The sequence below is a fragment of the Rhagoletis zephyria genome, unplaced genomic scaffold (assembly GCF_001687245.7).
Source record: "Rhagoletis zephyria isolate East Lansing unplaced genomic scaffold, Rhagoletis_zephyria_1.1 Rzeph_scaffold_01445, whole genome shotgun sequence".
Classification (NCBI taxonomy): domain Eukaryota; kingdom Metazoa; phylum Arthropoda; class Insecta; order Diptera; family Tephritidae; genus Rhagoletis; species Rhagoletis zephyria.
The window spans coordinates 108,190-126,693 of record NW_016158529.1 but is presented as its reverse complement, the minus strand read 5'-3'; the positions used below and the strand labels follow the sequence as shown (position 1 = coordinate 126,693).

Here is an 18,504-nt window from a genome sequence, read left to right as displayed (position 1 = left end):
CAGTTGAAGCAACAATTGTTGCAACGAAAGCAGCAATAACAACAAAAACGACAGTGTAGCAGGAAAAACAAGTGCAACGGGCCGGAAATGCAAGAGCAGCAAATGCATGCACTCACACATATACGCACACACACGCACACATACCCGGGCACGCATTGCCATTTACATACATACATACATAGTATGCGTGAGTATTTATGATCGGCCAGCAGTCGCTATTGACTTCACCTGCAGCGAAATAGCGCGTAAACAATCGCGTCCACAGCAACACTACGACTACCCGTACAACAACAACAATTCACACTTACATACGTCACTACTACATATTTGAGAGTGTGTAAGTGTTTTTGTAGGTATGTATGTATGCACGTAACAATCGTGTATCGATAGCACACGCCATATAAAAATAGAACACCGTCTAGCTATTACAAAAACCATAACAAATCGAATATCCAGCAGGATAACAACAACAACAACAGCACCCGATTGCTTTAACAGTGTAGTTTGTGATGGAAAGCAGCAACAATTGAGTAAAATAAACAAACATAAGCTAACAATGAACACAATAATAAAAACAACACAAAGGCAACATATCGAAATTTGTATAACCAAGTACATATGCAAACAAACATACCCAGTGGGAAAAGTTAATGTTTGGGAATGCAAAAAGTAATGGATAGCCACTATAACCCGTTCACGAAAGAATGCAAGAATTGCTCCGCAGCGTTGTCATACGAAAGTAATTTGTCGCATGTCGCTTTACGAAACTATAAATACTAGTGAACCCGCATGGCGTTAAAACAACCAAAATTGCATTTCAAAAACCTAAGAAATATTCCAAACTTTAGTCAGAGCTGTAAGAGATCCGAGTGCCATATTTCATCAAAACCCTGCAGCCGTTTATGAGTGAAGTGAAGGCAACTCTCTTCAAATGCTCGAAATGTTCAAACTAAAGAGTTCTTACCACTCTTTCGTTTGACTACGTTATTTTTATATTTAATATACTTTTTGAATTAGTTAATTGAGTTAGACCTTTCAAACAGGTGGCAGCCCTCTTCAAAAGTATTTTCGAGCTTAATCATAGTTAACTCTCCTTCGCCGGACACTGCGATACATGTTTTAGTTAACTGATGAATTAACTGGAATTTTAATTTTCAAACATGTGGCAACCTCGCAAAATACATTTCACAAATAAAAAAATTTCAAACCCCCTTCGATTGATACCCATATTTTAATAATTCATTAAACTTCTAAAATAATTTTAATTTAACTTTTAAACAGGTGGCAATCCTCTTCCAACACCTCACAAATATTCTTAGGGTTCAAACTAAAGATTTCTTAACACTCCTTCCCTTAACATCCATATTTTTATATTTCGTATAACTTGTGTAGGTATAAGTAAACTAAATTCGACATTTCAAGAAGCTGGCAACCCTCTTCCCAATATTACTATATACTACTTTCTGAAACCCCTTTCGTTAGGCACCTATATGGTGATACATAATTGTCTTACCTAATATTATTTTTTAAACAGGTGGCAACCCTCCTATAGTTAAGCTAAGAAGCAAAGCTTTCCAAAACCCTTTCGATTGATATCCAGTTTGAAATAATTGATTTATTTTCTTTTAATAATTTGAATATAATTTTTTTAAAGGTGGCAACTCTTTTCAAAAAAGTAAAACCTTATTGTACATACAGTCCAAGCCTTTAAATTTGACACCTCATTTTGGAAAATCGAACGAACGGTGCAGATATGATGGCATTGATTTTTAAATAATTTGAATTTAATTGTTCAACAGGTGGTAACTCTTTTCCAAAAATAAAACCTGTTTGCATATCTAAAGGTCAAGGGCTTTAATTTGACACCCCATTAAATAGAATAAATAGAATAAAAAATAAAAATAAAAAATACAGTCCATGACACAGGTTTTGAACCCGTGACCAACAACACGGCAGTCGAATACGTATCCAATTGGCTATAGCAGCTGTTGAGATAACGTGGAAAAAAACCTAGTTGGGTTAGTTTTCAAAATTTTTGTTTTATTTTTGGCCTCAAAACTACACATCATCCGCTCGCTTACATTGCGCTTTTCGTTAATCTTTTCTTGTGGAAAAAGGTAATGCATTCCCATTTTCCCACTGGGTATACTTACTTATGTAAAAGTAAGTAAGTATGTGGGCATGTACATATGCACGTCAGCATACACATTTGCAGTGAGAGCAACATTAAAGTCAAACATACGATATATGTAAGTATGTATGCAGAATATGTGTGGGTGTATAGCAGCTGTTAATGCAATGCATCTGAGAGCAAATAGGAATATGTATTACAGAGTACATGGTTATGTAAGTGAGTGGTATTTCTGTAAAGCTGCTATTAACTATTTGTGCGCAAATGTTATGGCAAACATATCCTAAACACTCTCTTATGTTTCGTAACAGTAAAAGTGAAATTAGTATAGCTCACTGTTACACCCCTACAGTAAGCGGCGCCTCTGTTTTTATTACAGAACATAGCACGAAACATGTTACATACTCGTATCTGCTGCATTTAAAATGCATTTCGAATGTATGTAAATTAGGGTGGTCCTTAAAAAATATATAAACGTTTAAATTTTATATTTGACGGCAGCTGTGACTGAGTGATTATAGGTGCGAGGAGAAACTCCATCAAACATTTGCCAAAAGTGTTAGCGCCAAAATATTATTATCACTATTATTATAAGTTTTACATAGGCCCCTTTATTTTGATCTGCAAACAAAATATGGAAATCCACGAAAATTTTAAACATTTTACTAAAAAAAAAATCATTGAAATCCTAGTTTTCAGTTTGACCACGCCTTTGACGTGTACTTTTATTTATTTTCCAATAAAGAAGTAATTGTATTGGTCGCACCTGTCAGTTCGGCAAGCAAAAGCTTTTACAAAAAACTATACCCCGAAAACAGACTAAAATACATATATCTCAAATATCTGCCTATAGAAATATTGACAAATGCGTTTTGAGCTCATAGAAAGCATACTAATTCTCCCTTAAATATGAATTTCTTCATTATTTGTTAACCGGTGTTGTATAGAAAATAGGAAATATGTTTAAAATGCCGCACTTATCCCTAAAAATTCAATTAAATTATAGCTTTTAGAGCTTAGTACTGCACGATGGCAGGTGTCATACTGTAACACCGTAATTGCTTACGTTTTATATGAACAGATAATAGATAGGGTTATGGTCATGGCTATGCTAAGGCACCATAACTTGAGCCTTTTATAAGACTAATTTTCAATAATACATACATATGTATGTAAAATTTAATATTACAATTTTTCAAACCCTTGTATTTTTATTTTTATTATTTCTTTATTTTTTTTTTTAAGTTTGAAGTTTTGATGCAGGTATATATTTTGGGACCGACACTTAATTTAAGTACATACGTATGCGAGATCGCTTCGATGAGCCAAGGTTACTTTGCCTAGCCCGTCGGACTGCCGATATATTTTCTTGCCTAGCATATTTTTGAAAATTTCTTAAGGGGTTCATTCATCAGTAACTCAAGATCCTGAGATATAGACGATTTTATTATTGTTTAAGCTCTCCGAAAAAGCAGCTGCAAATTTCCTGCTGTTGTGCAGCTTTAATAAGTTTTTATTAGCAGTCGATAAAGGGTTCACATTAATGATGGCTGCCTATGACTGAGTTTTTTACGGAAAAAATTATATCAGGGCAAGAAAAATGGTGTTAAAAATTATCTGCTGCGCTTAGCTTTTGACTGGCTCCAAGTCTACGTTACGCACCTCCAACCCAACAGATCAGTGACCGAAAGAATGAAGCAGTTCCGAGCTGGAAAACAGCTAAAGTTTGAAATCGTCAGATGCTATAAAGAAAAATTAATTATCTTTATTTTTTCCAAGAAGAGTAAATTCCTCAATTATCAAAAGCTAATCAGGTGTGTCGATACATATACTACAGCATCTACGATAGCGGGCAAAGAACTTAACACCTGACATTTTAATAATTTCTAGCTATTTTGCATTTGTTTATTGAATGTTTATTTCTTTTTTTTTGTAAAAGTATAGCCTACTATCTAACAAAAACCATGTAAATCAAAATTTCTACAATATTTACAAAAATCCAATGAATTTGAAACCATTTTTTCAAACATTTTCTTCAGAGTCTACAAAAAATCGATTTATGCAATTTTTTAGCACATTCAATTTTAATTTAATAAAGCGAAAGTTTGAAGTAGCTATAGCTTGTGCGTTTGCTCCATATAAAAAAATTTTCTACACCGTCAGCGACAAAAAATTGCCAAAAATCACAAGTACGGCTTAGCTACTTAATGCTTGCACTTGTGCTATATAATTGCATACCAAAGTTTTTGCCAAATATTCTGATTACAAAGTTTGAAATTTTGATAAAATCTGTCGAATTTTCTTAACTTTTGTACAAACTTTTAAATTTTGACTTACAAGGCTTTTGTTAGGCAATGAGCTGATCTTTCATAAAAAAATATGTAATAGTTAAATAAAAAATTTTATTAAAAAGCCTCAAACAAGAACTTCAAAATTAGTTACATATATAAACGAGCATCAATTTAAATTTAAGTAAATACCAGGCACTGCTTCTGACGGATTCCGATTTTCAGAGTGAACTTGGTACATCGGACTCCGTACGTCGGATGCATGTTCTAATACTGACCTAACTAACTGAACAAATCGGGTTTTTGTAACAAGATCCTGGGTTTTCAGAACATCTTTTTTCAATGGCAGTACATATACCTTCACCCCTATTCATACATCAATTAATATGAAACTTAAATGCTGACTAAGGAACCATCGTAATGGTAAATCCTAGAGAAACGCATGAATTTTCACTTTTTCAAATTAAGGGGCATAAATATAATTTATTTTATAGCCCCTTAAAACATTAGACAGATTAGTTTGGTCTGGTCCAAATATCATAGTTATCGCGTCTATTACCCATAACAATTTCTTGCTTTGATTAATCAGCGGTTAGTCTGGATTTTCGTTCTCTGGAATAAAGTGTGGCTATTATCACTTTCCATTTCAAGAGATTTTCAAAGTTTCGTTAAGTTTGTTCCTTTCTATATTCCTTCCATTAACATCTGACTTCCGCTGCTTAATCTCATCAAATGTGCAGACATTTTTTAAACAGGCGTTCCACTTTTGCTATTTACTCTCTAGTGTTCTATCAGCCACCACTACTTATACTTGCATGCATATGAATATATATGTATAAACCTTCTCAAACTGCCAGGACATGCGAGAGCTCGCCAACAGCGAACACTCACCAGGGCATTGCCTTCATGTGCCAGTAAGCGGCTAGCTGACCCGGACATAGAGCTTCTTTGTGAAACGAACCGAACCAGAGAGTGAATATATTTCGTGAAAGGCCAAGCTCGCGAGATATGGAAGGAATATAAATTAAATCAAAAGAAACCAAATGGTAAACGGAACGGATATGAGAGAAAGGTACTAGACACACACACATACACACGTGAGCATTTCGTCATGGGTGAGCACACGAAGATTCATAAACAGAGCAAGTTGCGAGTGATAAACTGGTAAGTACATCGCACGATTGAGAGAATACAAAGGTTGCGCCGATCTCGGACCGCTAATCCTCTCTTAACGAATTTGACAGAATCGTTGTTTGCATGACGTCACACTGGTGCAACTTGTTTACGTTTTCCTTGCAACATTTTTTCTTCTTCTTCCATTCTTGCTCACGTTTTGGCATTTCTCTCTCGCAATTGCACCAGTGTGACGTCACACAAAAGTTATTCTCAAAAATCCTCTCTGATCGGCGCAATCTTGTATTCTATCATTCTTGAGTACATCGTACATATGTGAGCATCGGAGGACAGCACAGCAGGCAATCGTGGCCTGCAACCGGAGACAATGTTGATGTTTCATTTGGAGTCGCTGACTCCGTGCTCGCTGCTGCTGCTGTTGTTTTTGAATTATTGTTGGTGATTGCCCCGCATAGGGTGAACTTTTTCCACCACTCCCTCACCCACCCACCACCAACAGCCTCATTGGACTCGTGCACACTTCGGTTGTCCATAGTTGCTGCTGTAGCTGTGACGGCGCGTGTAGTGTTCCGTGCTGTGACAGTTGTTGTCGTGCGCTTAGTCTTCGTTGGGCGGTCTGTGTGTTAGCAACGTGTTGCTCCTCTCGTTTTTCACGTTTGACGATTTTTCCAGTACTCACCCAGCAAATTTGCTGTGTACTAAACGTATGCGTATCTGACGTGTTCATGTGTATGTAACTGACTGTGGAACAAGCGAAAATTATGTGAAATTGTGTCAAAGTGCAAATAGATAATTTTTTAAGTGAAAAATTAAAAAAACAAACACTACATACAGTTAGTAAAACTTTAAAACTTGATTTGAAAGAATGCGTTTTTTTGGCGGTCTGCAAAGATTACAACTACATGCACATACATACATATATAATCGTTTCGTGTAGAACTTGCGTGAGTGTGCGTGCCACGATTTTCGCCTAGGAGCAATGCAACAAGTTTTGATTGTTGGTTGAAAGTGAAGTGTTGCTATTTTAAAGCGAATGCTGAAAAAAAATCACTGCAAATGCTCACGAATAGGAATCGTTTAACTTTTTAATGTTGAAGTAGAAGAATTAGACATTTTGGTATCATAAAAATTAGGTCGGTTTTTGATATGAATTTTTAGGGAAAATAAATAAGAAGTTAAAAAAAAAAACAAAATATGTATAAGTAATTATAAAAATAATGTCTTACGCATCTAGAGTCTAGCTAGGAACCAAATCAAGTCGCTGAATAATAGATTTTGTTAGAGCTTTAATTATTTAACAATTACTATGTCAAGCAAAAGAAAAAATGATATTAACAAAGAAGTAATATAAAGTAAACTGAAGAAAAAATAAGTACACAGAATGAGAAAAAAGAATATTTACGTCCTCAAAATACTAAATACAGTGTTCACGTGTTGATTATTTTAAATATTCACAACGATTTTCAAGTTAATTTTTTTTTTGTTTCTATAAAAATATTGTCCAAGCTTTAGCTAAAACCTTATAATCGGCGTTTGAAAAAATTTGAAAAATGTAAGCATACATTTCTTATAAAATTTGAAACTTTGGTTTATATGGTCTTGGCTAAACCTTAGACAATATTTTTATAGAAAAATTTATAAAAATCTTACGAGAAAACCATTGTGAATATAAAAAAAAAAAAAGTCAACCTGTGAACATTTGTACGAGTCACTGTATATTACCAGCATAAGTTCTTAAAAATTTGTATTTTCTGCATCAAAAGAATAGAGGTAGCCTTTAGCGGTGTTTTTTATGGTCGTGAAATTGGAAAATTTCTAACTTCAAAGTATTTCTCCAACGAACTTTTATTGTTCAGCAAAGGTCTTTAGAATTAAAAAACATTTAAAAAAAAAATAAATTTAATAAGCACAAAAAAATGTCTTCATTAATTCAATATTTGTATTGTTTTGTTTTTTTTAATATAAATAATTAAAAAAGAAAAGATTTAACCTACATAAATATTGGAAAATACTTCAGCTTTCTTTTACACTTTAATGTACCAGACTTCGCTCTTCAATGCACATACATATATATATTTTCAATTTCAGAATGTTTTTAAAGTTTAGTAAAATATTATTTAATAATACTTAGTTTTTGAATAGTAACTGAGGAATCGGCTACTTGTTACGTACTAACATACGTACATATTAAAAACTAAATTAAACTGAGGAAAAGGTAGCAAATTTTGCGTCGATAGAAATGTATTTGCTTGACGTAGTTAAGCTCTTCTCCAAATTAGATATAAAATACATCCAGAAAAGTGAAATATTAAAGCCATAACACAAACGACAAGGAGTTGGTTCTTCAGCATTCAATTAAATTTCGTGACTATCTCAAACTCTGTGAAAGAATATTCCAGAACTTAATTTTTTTCATGCCTCAATTAGCTATGATTAGGTGTACCGTTCTATTACTAATAAATGTATCATAATTGAATAACTAAATAGTAGCTTGAAGTGAAGTTGTATACCTATTCGAGCTCTTGCTAACAATCGATTATCTGTGTATTCGTTCGAATTCCACTAACCGTTCACCTTCGACAAACCGTTCACCATTGAGTAATATGAAAATTGGCTAACCGGCAATTACTCGAGTAGTGACAGTTTTTCAAAGTAAAATGATTTTTATTAGCGCGGTTGGGTTCTGCCATTTAGTATAAATATTAGTAAAATATAAAAAACAATGTTTATTGAAATAAAGCAACTGATCGGAAAATGCAAAACTAACGGTTAGTCGACTAGTTATTTGTGATCTGTTAGTCGAAAAAGTCAAATGGAGACGGTTAGTCGATTAAATAAAGTCGACTATTTTTTAAGCAACTTTTGCTAATCGATTAACCGATTGAACGACTAGTCGATTAACAAGAGCTCTAATATATATCTTTACTTAGAAAAGATTTTTGGTATATTTCACTGATATAAATTGCTCCGGCAATATTGTTTATTACATTAGATAGTTCCACTTTTTATGATTGACCAAAAAATTTACATTGCTTTTAGCATATTTAAATGCATCTGCGTTTTATGAAACACCACTTTTCTCGGCTTAACTAACGTAACTATAAAGCTATTTTAACATCATTTATTTACATCCTCATGGAGCTAAACAGCAACCAAAGAACAACTGGACCATTTGCAGTGATGCATTTTAAGAACTTTTCAGAATTGTGAGTTAATTTCATATGTGAGTTAAGGCTGCATTCACAGTGCGCAGTTAATCACAGACAAAGTTATAACAATCGACTTTCATATCTACAGTGCTGAGTTAACAATATTTGTGATCCGCATGTCCCTTTGGTTAAACCCTTTTTGTTTTATAAATAACAATTCAAATTTATATAGAAAAATACTGACTAGAAAAAAATTAAATAGCTTGATTGGAAAATTTATATGCATACAGTGACTAGTGTGGACCTGACCCGAGCCGACTACCATTCGTTTCGGTCTATGAAAAACTTCCTTAACGATGTATTGTGGAATGATTTTCCGTCATCCCTTGTCAAATTTGGTGTGAAGACAAACCGGTTTCGGCGTTGTGCGTTCTTCAGTGTCATTCCCGTCCTCTCTCTCTCTCGTGTCTTTAAATCAAATTTGACAACGAAAGACCCTGCCGGAAACACAAACAACAAAAAAAGAACTCTCCTAACCTTGCAGGGCTGACTTCAAAATAGGCTAAAAAATAATAGACCTACTGATCAGCAATACATATACATGTGTATGTACATATCCATATATAAATTTTAGTGTTTGGGATAGATATTTAGGCTGCGCAGTTATTCATTAAATCGTTCTCCAAAATGCCAAGTTAAATCAATTAGATGAGCAAATCTTACGAGATGTTTTTTTAGTTCACTCTGTTCTCGTGGCAAAAAACTGCTAATGCATTCTTATTGAATTTATTTCAATAAATCGAGTTTCAGAAACAAGAAAAAGAAAAACTTAATCAAGTATTTGAGCAATTGTGGCCTTAAAACGTTTATTTAAACAAAAAAGTACCGAAATTACTCGTTTTTTTATTTTCACTGAAAAAAACCATAATTGTTTTTTAATAACTCCGGAATGTTTTCAAATAGAATATTTATATTAGAGGCAATTGACGTTGGTATCAAAAACAACATATCTGTAAAGTTTCCAGAGCGTATCACGAAATTAAAAAAATGGCAGCATGCAGAATATCTGGTGCAGCTATTTTACAATTTTTGAAAATTTACGATTTTTTAATTTTAATTATTTAAGTTACTTCAAAAAGTTAAAATGAAACGATGAAAATATTCTTCTGGCTAAAACGAACGAACCTAGTGTAATAAAACTTGTGTCTCACCTAGTGATGGCACGATTAATCGAATAACCGATTATAACCGGTTACCGATTTAATTGAATGGATTTTTTCCTTTCGATTAAACGAGCGATTAACCGATTAATTTTCAAAATAATCGAAAAGAAACCACCAATAATTTACTACTTCACTCACACAATAATGTATGAATTAAAATGACGTAACAAAAATTTACACTCTAGCCAGTCAATAATATTAGCAACAATAAAAGTGTCCACTCTATTCGGAACATACATATGTATGTATAATTTAAATAGTTGGAAGATTTTTGCAAAAAACCGCAACAAAGTTTAGCCTAAGTAGCAACTAAAAAAAAACTTTTTTGTATGGTACCGCATAACTTTGGACCACGTCAACCGATTTCAAAAATTGCTTTTGCATCGGAAAGGTAGTGTCTCAGAGGTGGTCCCATACTAATCTAGTTTAGAGCCTATCATTGGATCATGAAAAAATTAACGTACTCCTAAATTTTTATTTGAGATTTGAAGTCGGTTTTATTTTTTGCTTAAAAATTACTTGTTGTTTATGTTTTCCCTTCGTTTTTAGGTTTCTTAACTGTTTGCGCACTGAATTTATGGTGCAAGTTTCCACAATTAATCGATTATTAAATTTTTTGTTTGACATCACTAGTCTCACCAAATGAAAAAAATTACATTGGGTAAAAGATGAGAAATTAAAATTAAATTTTCACAATTTTTATTGGTGCACTCGAATAAAATAATATATATGTGCACAAGGAGTACTGTGTAAAAATCTTAAACGCCAATATTTAATTACTTTAAAAAAATATATATGGCTCTTAAGTTAAGGCGTGCGAGTAAACGTGTTAGATGACTGCGTATGGGGTTACGGAGCGTATGAGTTGCTATTTTTCCTTTTGTTAGTATATCTTTTTTAAGATAATGCATTTTTAAGATAGGTGAACCACCATTTATGACCAAAAACTCGTTTTTGTCGAAAAATTTAACAACTCGTGAGATTTCCTCATATAGTCCAAGAAGTGAAGTACTTTGCACTTTGCTCGCAGTGCTTAGTTATGTTCCTGGCTTGTATGATAATAATAATAATAATAATAATATTTTAGCGCTTACACTTTTGCTAAGTGTTTGGCCGGGCTTCTCCTCCAATTTGTGGTGTGCATCTTGATGTTCTTACACAAATGGACAAACTTATAATTTTACTCTGCCTTCAACCGGTAAATGGATTTTATTAGAAGCTGTTTGGCAAAAATCGTTTTGCATAATTTTTTTTTTTGATATTGATTTGAGCAGGGATCAAATATTGGTTCTACGGAGTGGTAGTACACACCTCTAACCAGTCGTATTATATATTATATGTATTCCACGAAAAAAAAGATTACTGTATTCGCTAGAATTGAAAACAAATTATTTTGGCTTAAATTAGCATAGAATTGTAGCAAACTTAGATTGAGCCTGCAGACTGATTCGTGATATACTTACATAGTCACAATATTTCAGGCTAATTTTCGTTTTCGCCATTAAAATATCAACTCTACCTTTCACAGATTATTAACTATGCTGGCAACGAAAAACATTAAATATTAACATTCATGAAATAAATTTCTCCAAACAAAGTGAATAAATTTCGTTACGATACTAATGTCGTCATCATACATATGCAAATTATATTATTGTGCAAAAGTGCAAATAAAGCATACATAAATAAAAATTATACGCGAGCGAGACAAGCGAGCGGCGTTATTGAACCCCGAGGCAACAGTAACAACAACCACAAAAAGAACAACAAAATCTATGTACAAAACTCAATTTAAATTTTGTCGTGGCTGGTTGTATGTGGATATTCCGAAAAATGCCGATTGACAGCTGTTGCTGAAAATTACATCAACTGTTTACAAAGAGGAAATATACATAAGTAAATAAAAGTGAAATTACATGCAACAAAAGCAAACAATAACAACAACAAAAAAAAGAAAACAGAACAAACAAGTGCAAAAATAAATAAAATAAAATATATTTATGTACAACCCGCCCACAGTAAAGCGTGCCCCACCTTTAGAAGCGTACACAATCGCAAGCAACAAGTAAGTAAGTAAATAACTCAGATGCGATTATTATCCTTTTTTCTAAAAACACTCGAAGACATCAGATATAGTATCTACTTTACGCCAGTTTCTTTGTCATCTTTTGTGTATGCAAATCCGCAACAGCTTAGGCAGTTTTGTTGTAGACGACTACGTAAAATATTGCAGCGTTACATGCATAACTACGCACGCACACACACACACACACATACACACGCCCACACGAAGCGCGCAAAATATACTGCGTATGCTTTCGTCCTTGCCGCTGCTGCGCCTTCTGCGTACATATTTAAATAAATTATTTGGCGCGTGCTTTTTGAAATGCCCGCAGCGTAAATAGTTTGTATGTACAGCACAAAAAAAAATGTATTTTATTAAAACGCAGAATTCGAAATTTCACCTCAACTCCAGGCATTTTTGCTTGCTACTTTCCGCTTTCCGCTATATGCCTTTGTTTTTGTTTTTGTTTTTGTTTTTATTTTTGTTTCGCTCGTCGCTTACTGTCGTCACAGCTGTGCCGAAAATAAACATCAATCAACATCAACAACAAATATCGCAGCAACATCAAGCATGCTCGTGCGTCGCCGTTTTGCTTAGAGGCGATTTTAGATTTTAGGCAACTTCCAGCATTTTTGATTTACTTCATTCCACCTTCTTGCCTTTGTTCATTCAAACATTCATACTTCTTAATTACCTGCACAGAAATCGAGCGGTTCCAACAAACTCAAACACACTGCCACCCACTCGCTATCCTTACATACAACGCTGGTCCCACCCTCCACCTTCAGCCGTCGGTTCACACGCTCTTTCCACCATTGCTGTCACTGTTGACGCCTGTGGCATCAGTCAACACGCTGCCTGTTGTCGACTGGCTGATGAGCACTTTAGTTGCTTGGTTGCTTGGTTGGTTGGTTGGTTGGTTGGTTGTAGTTGCTGGCTGCAATGGGTTTGCACCGTTACTTTACTTGCTGCCTGTGGCCTTGCCTGCTGACTGCTCGATGTCTGTACTCGGTGCTCTGTTGCGACCGTAGGCAACCGTAGGCGACCATTACGTTAATTTAAATTTCAAATGAAAACCGTAAATCACTCGCTGACTGCTTCCAAACTACTATATTTTAGATATGAATACACGTTTATGTACATATGTATGTATGTAAGTAGTATGAGTGTACGTGTGTGCGTTTAGTGTAATTTTAATCCTTACTGTTGTTGCGTTAATGCTTGATTTGCTTTTAGCAAATACCTTGCAGCTCCTATATACTATCGCATCCATCACTAGCTCCGACTGTGTTCATCAAATTCCCATTGATGTCGATTGTGACCCGCACAGTTGGAAATAATTATTCAAAATTGCTTTGTATAATCGGCATAGTGTCCATTTGTGTGTATGTATTTACTTACATAGGTGTTGGAAGGATGGCAATGTACTTAATTATAGGTAATAGAATTCTGTTTGTAATTTTGCTTTTCACCCTACTCGACTTTATGCTATCTTCCTTTTTTTCTCGAACAATGTGCAATTTTTTACTTCGCATATTTATTTTGGAACAGTCGGGTCTTCGTAACTAGATCTATATCTGTCCAGGGCCAATGACCTTAGTATTTTCCCGAAAAATATGAAGACTAAGTCGAATACAAAGATAAGGGCAAATTTTAAGACGAATGTGAAGACTAAAAGTGCCGACACTCACAGACGTAAACGTACGTTAACGTGTCAGCTGACACGATCAAACTTATGAGAGCGCCATGTAAATGAAAACTTACCATCGTGTACGTGCGACGCTTACGCGTCACGTTTACTGCTTCTCTCTCTCTCTCTCTCTCTACTAACAGTAAATTGTATATGTTGCTACGTCAAAAAGACACGGCATACGTATACGTCGGTGAGTGTGGGCACCTTTAAGCGAGTACGTAGACAGCCAGCGACTAAAACGAAGACGAATACGAGGCAGAATACGACGACGACGATTATGAGGAATTACCAAGTCGAAACAAAGTCGAATACGAAGACGAATAGTAAGGCGGCGACTAAAATGAATCTAAAGACGAATGCGAATTTTAATAAAAATGTCTGCAATATGAAACGATCTAGAAATTAACCAAAGGCTGTATGTGGTGTGGCCCAGGGGAGCTCATTTATTAAATGATTTCAAAAAAAGGAGTAGGTTATCAATTATTCCGATGCATTTTTGCTTACGGATTGGTAAAATGGTAGTCCCCGAAAGCAAATCCAATTCTCAAGTTTACTTGAACCTCTTGCAAGCCGTTATTCCTAAAGCTAAGCGACTAATTAGTGAGCATTTCATTTAACAACAGGTCTGAGTTTTTGATCTACTTTCTATCGAAAATGTATGGGCATAACTTAAAACTTTTATGAAAGGTCCTCGAAAATTGTCCTGCTAAACACAATTATGGCGGTCATTGGGGCTTTACTATTTCTCACTCATTTCATACATATATCCTTCTTTGCGTTAAGTTTTTTTCCTTAATGGTAATGAAATTCGGTTTAACTTTAGATATGTTAGTATTTTAGTACCTTAATAAAATATAATATAAAAATTCAAGATCGTCTATCCAATTTGTTAACAAAAGCTTTATGACTGAGTACGTACTCCGGGAAGCAATTGTAAGCGATTAAAAATATGATTTCTTAGTTTTTCACACAATCGCTTATCAAATTTTACGAGCAAAACACAACATTCGTACATATAAGGCAAAACTTAATCTGACAATAACAGTTCAAAAAACACTTGCTTGTGCACATTTGCACTTCTATAAATACTTATATGCACTTACGAGTATTTGCATACAATTTTATTGATTGACTTAAATTTAATTGTTTTCAAGTTGATTTGCTAACATTTAAATTCCTCAAAAACCACAAACAACAAAATCGTGCGCTTGTGTGGAATAAGAGAAAATCTGCAAGAAGTACCTACAGCAAAAGTTTTAGAGAAGAAATACGACCGCAGAAAAGCGCACACACACACACACACACACACACAAGTGAATGTACTAGTATAAGTTTTCATATTCTGCTTACAAATACTTATGAATGCGCTCAGAGGAAGACAAAAGGACCATAAGAAGTTTTAAGTAAATCACTGTCTCTATGGAATTTTCTATTTCTCTGTGTTGCTTAGGATGTAAAAGGTATTTATGTATATTTGTATATGTATAAGTATGCAACTAGACAGACAACTAGATTCATATGCAGGTTGTATGCGAGAATAAAGCTAAGCTTTTACCCAATAAGATCGACTCATATAGAATGCTAGGAAGCACATACAAAATTATGTATATACTGAACATATCTGCCATTTCAGTTTTAAAATTCTGAAGTGCTTTCAACCCAAAGAGTATTGATTCGCTGAGCTTCTTCTTAAATTTATTCTAATTTAAAACATCGAGGGACTGAAAATAGCAGTTATTTTTTTTAACAGTTAAACTTGGCGAAATATTTTGTATGACTGAAATAAAAGTCCTAGTTTATCAGATTTCAAGTCAAATTTTTTTCCAATTTAGCAAAAACAAAAAAAAAATAAAAGATAAAGATTTTTTCAAACCCTGGTAGGGGCCCCAAAATTTTTTTTTTTAATTTTGAAGTTTTCGTGGTTTTCTTAATTTTGTACATAGAATAATAGAATAAGATAAATAGGTGCCCCATACAAAATTTAGATGTTGATATTTTTAAGGACCACCCTAATCTGATGTATATTGCCACCATCAATCTTTAGTTACCAAATTGACCACCAAACGCACCTCGTAGCTCAAATGTTTCTGTGAGTCGTTTACAGTTCTAAGTAAGTTAAAATATATTTAAGTACAATGAAGAGAAAGTAAAAACTTTTTTTGGAAACACTTCGAAACAAAAGAAGTATTTGGGTTCTACGTACGAAGAACATGGAATCAATATTCTCAACACCGATGAATTTAACACGGTTAACTTGATTAGGTACGAAATTAGAATGCAAATGCGAATTTTTTTAGATATTTCTAATTAAGCATCATCTATCGGCTTTTTTTTTACTGGGTTCCTACTAAGGAAAATATATAATTATGTACCTTGATTATACCAGCATTTATTACTAAGGTTATTACTAAGTAATACTATATAGGGCTTCAACCCAGGCAACATATATATCTAATCTCTAAACCCCAAGAATTCACTACAATCTTCGGCTTTTGTTTTTGTCTTTTCATGTTATATACTACTTATATACTCTGATATTTTAGCTGAGTAGATTGCTGACAGCCTGTAAAGCGCTGAATGCTTGAAAAGCTTGTTCTATATTTAGTTCTGCTCTTCGTCCTTTCTGGCTAAGATCAGGCAGTCCGTCTGTAGGCTGCATCCGTTGCATCTTCTTAGAACATCTGCTGTGTGTCCCTTCGATTAACCTCAAAAAGGATGAGGGCCATACAGCCTCCACATTCCACGAAATAGGGAAATTCGTTCATTTATGAATGGTGTAGGACATTTACGCAGATGGCCTTTGAAGCCTAGCTTTTTCATAGCGCGTATATTCTACAATCTCCTTTTCCACGAGTATGGCTGCAGGTGGTAATTCTGTGACGAATTCAAGCACCTAAGTTGGATACATAGAGCTTGTCCATAAAGACTTAACGAGTCGTTGACTGTAGGCCACCAAAACAGTGCTGCTTGTATGACAATCAGTTTTACCATCGTAATGAATGACCAGTACGTCAATTTTCGGAACATTGCCCAAGTTTTACCATTACCACTTTTCAAATATTGAATTTTTTCTAAATGGAACAGTTTTTCGTGAATTTCTAGTAGTAGTGGTTGTAACCATTAAAGTAAGCGAAAACAATTTAAAGCTATTTCCGAAAGTATCCAATCCAAAAATCATACGAATGGAATGCATTTTTTGCTCATTAATATGTCCAGACTAACGCCTCATAGACATGGTGACTTGCAATAGATATATTAAATAGAAAAAGTAAGAATCTACATGTTTAACCACAAAGCAAACAAAAATATGTCAATGAACAAGAATGTTTATAAGCTAAGAGAGAAATACCAAGAAAGCCGAGCAGAGTAGATAGCCAAAAACGATTAAAGAAGAAATACGTATATACTTGAAAACCGTCTATGCAAAAACGATTGCCTATGCAAAGGCGTACAAATGGGCTTAATAGTGTTTACTCATATAAATGCCAATGTAGTGTACTTACATATGTTTTTATGTGCTTGCATTCGAATATGTATTTATATAAGTACAAATATGCATTTATGTACCTAGTTGGTGAAACACTAAAATAAACAGTTGAAAGCGATTGCAAAAAGGTAAGTACATGCACATTTATTCATATACAAAATAAATTACATATATGTATATGTATGTTTATGTGTGGATGCGCGTACTACATTCACATAATGCACTTACATTGGCTGAGTGTTAGCAAAGACCAACAAAAAAACAAAAACAAAAAAAAATAGACAAGACGAAACGACACTAGACGACGTTGCAAATAGCCAGCAAATAAATTTAGAAATATGTAAAGTAGCGGCAACTTATTTAGCAACATAAGAAAATGATGGCAAAAGTGCCACTGAATCACTGCGACCACTTGCAATATTTGCATTGCAACAGTACTAAGCACAACAACAACAACAACAACAACAGCAACAAATAAAGCCAACAGCCAACTGCCAACTGCTCGCTTCATAAAGCCATGCAAAACTTTTACAAGTTTTTTGCTGCACAAAAAGCTGCTTTTTTCGCAAACATCTTGTGGTTGCTGTTGTTGTTGTTTTTGTTAGGCATATCAACAGTTTGTGCGGCAAGAAAATGCTATACTATCTACATAACTGACATATTCTGTGAGTGCGCACTTTTGTTGTTTTTGTTTTTGTTGTCGTTTCGTCCTCCAAAAGTTGACGTTACGTTGCATATCTTATGGATGGCATACAATTACGCGCAAGCTGCAACAAATCTGTTACCTTGTTTATACCTACGAAAAAACCGCATTAACAAAAAACCGATTTGATTCAACACATATTTTTTTCAAGCATTTATACCGGTGTCATTTTAGCGCACTCACTGAAACCGTATTCAAAAGTAAACTAAACTTGTTATTTTTATTCGATATCTGTTTAATAATTAACTTGCGCGGTGGACCGAAATGGAAGCGAACAAGAATTTTAATTTGTTATAATAATGATTCAAATTTAAAACGGGCTCTATTAAGAAAACCGGCCATTTTTCACTTCGCGTCAAATGAATGATGTGTTTATACCTGTTTTCTAACCGATGTGAGAAATAAAAAAGCGATTTCAAAACAAATTCGAGTCAATACACTTTTGAATTTCTGAGCGTGTTGAAAGTTGGTTTATTCTTCCGTTTTGAATCACGGCGAACTGGGTCAAAGCGCTTTATGTGTCGGTATAAACAAGGTATGTATCCCTAAATGTAGAGCCGACTCTGCCGTCACAGCATTCGAATGTGAATTTGCAACTGCACGGATGTTTGTGAAATGGTCGTTGTGAGCA

The 18,504-nt window shown here is 34.3% G+C and overlaps 1 protein-coding gene across 3 annotated transcripts in view; it reads left to right on the top strand.

Moving 5' to 3' along the window:
- Nucleotides 1-6,172: 6,172 nt before the first annotated feature.
- Con (leucine rich repeat protein connectin) overlaps nt 6,173-18,504 on the top strand; it is a 115,447-nt gene continuing 103,115 nt past the window's right edge. Inside the window, exons 1-2 of one of the 3 annotated variants that reach the window (XM_017617585.1) lie at nt 6,173-6,550; nt 11,454-11,994. The gene's annotated coding sequence lies outside the window, so the exon portion shown is untranslated. Of the gene's footprint in view, nt 6,687-11,453; nt 11,995-18,504 lie in introns of all 3 variants that reach the window. The other 2 variants (XM_017617584.1, XM_017617586.1) reach the window with 2 other exon arrangements.